The sequence below is a fragment of the Peromyscus leucopus genome, chromosome 3 (assembly GCF_004664715.2).
Source record: "Peromyscus leucopus breed LL Stock chromosome 3, UCI_PerLeu_2.1, whole genome shotgun sequence".
NCBI classification, from domain to species: Eukaryota; Metazoa; Chordata; class Mammalia; order Rodentia; family Cricetidae; genus Peromyscus; species Peromyscus leucopus.
The window spans coordinates 75,271,425-75,275,957 of record NC_051065.1 but is presented as its reverse complement, the minus strand read 5'-3'; positions in this window follow the sequence as shown (position 1 = coordinate 75,275,957).

Here is a 4,533-nt window from a genome sequence, read left to right as displayed (position 1 = left end):
GATGGGACAGCAGCATGCTCCACTCTGTTCGAAAACTTGTTTTTCTTTTTGAGAAATACCACACTGTAGCCCAGGGTTGCCTAGACTTCAATAGAATCTTGAATCTGTGACAGTTTTCTTGCCTTAGCCTCCCAAGGGCTGGGATTACAGGTGTGAGCCACCACACATATCTTGGAAAGCTTTTCCTAACTGACTTATTCTCCTGCACCTTCAGAGCACCCTGTGCGTGCTGCTTCTGTAGACCTTGTCTCACTGATGGTTTATTTGGATCTTTTCCTTCCAATACTTCCATTCCCCTATGAGACTTTCTTTTTTGATTCCTAGGGTACTACATATTTGTTGAGTGCATGTTCATTTTGGGGGAACTTGGAAAAAACGGAAATGTAATTTTATATGCATGGATGTTTTTGCATGCATGTATGTCTATGTACCACATGCAAGCCTAGTGACCCTCAGAGGTCAGAAGAAAGTGTTGGATCTTCTAGAACTTGAGTTACAGATAGTTATGAGCTGCCAATGTGGTGTGGGGGTCGCTGCCAGTGTCATGGCATGCAGGGAAAAGAACCCTGAAGAGGTAAGAATGAAACCTCAGTTTAGCCCGAGTTAGTTAGCCAGGCTAGATCAAACTTCCAGAGTCTGATGCCAGATGGTTTATTGTAAGCATATTTAAACACTAGCACTTGGAAAAATGTTTCTCAGTATAATACAATCCCTGGGGCATAAGGAGATATAATTACATCAAAACTTAACTCAAAGAACATACCATTTCTTCCAAGAAGATAAGTTTAGAGAGAAGCTACCTGTATTAGCTTAAGGGCCTAAGATCTGATGTGATCTCTGACTGAGACAGCATAGAGGTCAGCAGGCTATTTCACCTACAGATGGGTTCTGTTAACTGACAGCTAAAGATAGAGGTCTAGGAGAGAGAGAGAGAGAGAGAGAGAGAGAGAGAGAGTATGATTATGCGAATCCATGAGAATCTGTTACAGGATATCAAGAATTTATTAAGATATAAAATGGGGACAATACACTCTCGGATACAGAACAGAGTAAAAAGCCATCGTTGTCCTCCATGCTGCTCAGGGGTGAAGGGAACCAACTGTCTGATCTCCGACCACCCAAAAGAGAGCGAGTACACCCCCTCCACAGCTTTAACTGGTCTCATACCCAGAAAGGGCCATGCATCTTGGGCCAGATAGTCCAAAGGTCATTCGTTGAACAGAACAAATTCCCACAACAGAATCTGGGATAATCATTTTGGGGGATTTGGGTGAGGTCTGGCTCTACAAATAGCAAAGGTCACCAGGTCATTAATAACACCCACTCTTGGCTTTCTAAGTGTACAGTGATATATTGTGTACCCTAATAAAATTTGCCTGAAGATCAGAGGACAGAACAAGCCACTAGATTAAACATAGAGGCCAGGAAGGGGTGGCACACACCTTTTGTTTGTTTGTTTTTTGTTTTTTTGAGACAGAGTTTCTCTGTGTAGCATTGCACCTTTCCTGGAGCTTACTCTGTAGCCCAGGCTGGCCTCGAACTCACAGAGATCTGCCTGGCTCTGCCTCCTGAGTGCTGGGATTAAAGGAGTGCTCCACCACCACCTCGCAGCAAACACCTTTAATCCTAGCACTTGGGAGGCAGAGATCCATCTGGATCTCTGTGAGTTCAAAGCCACCCTGGACTACATGAGATTGACTTAGTCTATGAGAGAAACAGAGCCAGGCAGTGGTGGCACACACCTTTAATCCCAGCACTTAAGATCTCACACCTTTAATCCCAGTATGTGGGAAGTCACATGCCTTCAATCCCAGCAATAGGAAGTAATACGGTAGACAGAGAAAGATATATAAGGTGTGAGGAGACAAGAACTAAAACCTTTTTGGCTGAGGAAGCTTAATTTGGCTAGAGGCTTTTTGGCTGAGGTTTTCCAGGCTGAGGAGTCATAGAGGTAAGAGGTGGTTTGTTCCTTTGTCTCTCTGATCTTTCAGCATTTACCCCAATATCTGGTACTGGTTTTTTTTTTTTTTTATTAAAAGACCATTTTAACATTCATGTTATATAAGTGGAATGGTATTTGGGGGGTGGGGTTCGAGACAGGGTTTTTCTGTGTAGCTTTGCGCCTTTCCTGGGACTCACTTGGTAGCCCAGGCTGGCCTCGAACTCACAGAGATCCACCTGGCTCTGCCTCCCAAGTGCTGGAATTAAAGGCGTGCACCGCCACCCAGCTTGGAATGGTATTTTATTTACTCCATTGAGGAGACAACCCTGCGTGTATAACATTCTTGGTTTCCCTAGTGCTTATCTGTGAATACAAGGACCTTTGTGCCCCCAACAATGAGTGCTGGAAACTGAACCCAGGTCCTCTGGAAGAGCAGTCAATGCTCTTAACAGTGGAGCCATCTCTCTAGCCCCACATTTTGGAGAACTTTTTCTCTTGACATGGCTACAGACTCATAAAAAGTAGCAAAAATATGAGCCCATGACAGCTCAGCAGGCAAAGGAGCCTGCTGTGCAAGCCCTGAACCTTGAGTGCCGGCCCTGGAAGCCACATAATGGTGAGAGAGTGGACTCTGCAAAGTAGTCCTCTGACCTCTACACAAGTGCTGAGACATGAGCACTGACTGCTCCAGAACCACACACACACACACACACACACACACACACACACACACACACACATAGACACACACACACATAGACAGACAGACACACACCCATAGACACACACACACACACACAGACACACACACACAGAATCACACACACAGACACACACACACACACACATACACACACACACAGAGCATCAAAAGTAGAGAATTCCTTGAACACTCCTCATATGACTTCTCTGTCTTAGATAGCTATAGTATATTATCAAAACTAGGAAGCTGGCGTTAGCATAAAGCAATTAGCTAGACTACAAGCCCTATTTGGGCTACATCATCTTTTGTATAAATTCATTTTTTTTTTTGGTCTTTTAGTTCTGGTTTTTGAGGCAGGGTCTCACTCTGCACTCCTGGCTGGCTTATAAAGAGCAATTTGTTACATAGACCAGGATGACCTTGAATTTACAGAGATCTGCCTGCCTGACCCTGAAATGTTGAGATTACGGCCTGTGCCACTAGGCCCAGATTAAACTTCGTATCTTTGTAAAATTTATCATTATAATCCTGTGACTCATGAATCCTATATACATACAATCAAGATGCAAAGCCGTTCCATTACAACAAATAAGTTCCTTGCCCTAAGTGTTCATAATGACTTCAGTTAACTAGATTTTCTTTGTATCATTCTAGGGAGTAAAATGGAGTGGATAGATACATTGTATATGAGCTCTAGAATGCATTCTGAGGGCCCTGTGAATTCCCTCTACCAATTCAGCCGTTTTAAAAAGTCTCATGTCGTTGATGTTAACTTTGAATTCACTATTTAGTCAAGGGCAGACTCGAACTCCTGATATCCTGTCTCCAGCCTCCTGCCAGCTCGGATTAGAGGTGTCTGCCATTTTGCCTAATGTTTTTTATCTTGTAGCCATCCCTATTCTCCATACTGGAGTTGTTCCAACTGTGGAAGTTAGTAAGTAGGCAATTCTGAACGTCTTTTTTTTTTTTTTTTTTAAATCTGTGACAAGTATCTTTAAACAAACCTACAACTTTCTGCTTGCTAACAAGTCATGGCAAATTACGAAACAGACACAGACCACAAGTACTTACTGCCCCAAGCTTCGTTTTGAAACTTGGGGGCACGGAGGGTGGCCGCTGCATTGCAGTAAAAACTGACTGGAGGCGTCACTTAGCGGAGACTGTCCTCTGCACCCATTCGCTCCCAAGCTGCGGGTTATCTCCGTGTTGCCAGTACGTCCCAGGCCTTAGCAAACTGAATGTGCTTTGAAAAGGCGAGGGTATTGGAGACTGGGATTAAGGAAACAGAGCCCATTCAGCAAATGGCCCACAATCTTCCTCCAACTCCAACTTCCCCAGGGTGTTGTACTGTTTGGTCCCGTTGGTCCCCACTCCTGACCGAGCCTGCAAATGTCTCCGGGAGACACCTCAAGGAGGAACAACCGCAACAGCACCAAATTCCTGATGCCGCTGCACAGAGCTTCCGGAGACGCTTGTCCCGGGCCACGCCTGAGCCCGGGCGGCTGGCAGGGGAAGGGGATGGGGGTGGGGGGGGACCACGATGGGGGGGGGGACGGGAGGGGGAAGGCGACCCCGCTCCGCGCACGCGCCCTGGCCGCCCAGCGGTCGCCCGGGAAGCCCCGGCTCAGACGCCAGCGTCACCTCGCGCCGCCTCCGCCCTTCCTGCTTTCCGTTTTTTCCTTCCCGCGCCTGCGCGGCTCCAATTGTTTTGGCTTTCCGGTGGGGCCCGAGGAAAAGGGCGCGGCGAGCCAGATGAAGGCGGGGTCCGGCCGCGGGCACCCGGGAGCCGGCGGAGCGGCTGCAGGAGCGGGCCAGGGCGCGGACGCGGGCGCGGACGGGGGCCGGAGGCCGTGACGGCCTAACCCAGGAGGCGCGCGGAAGCGGGGGC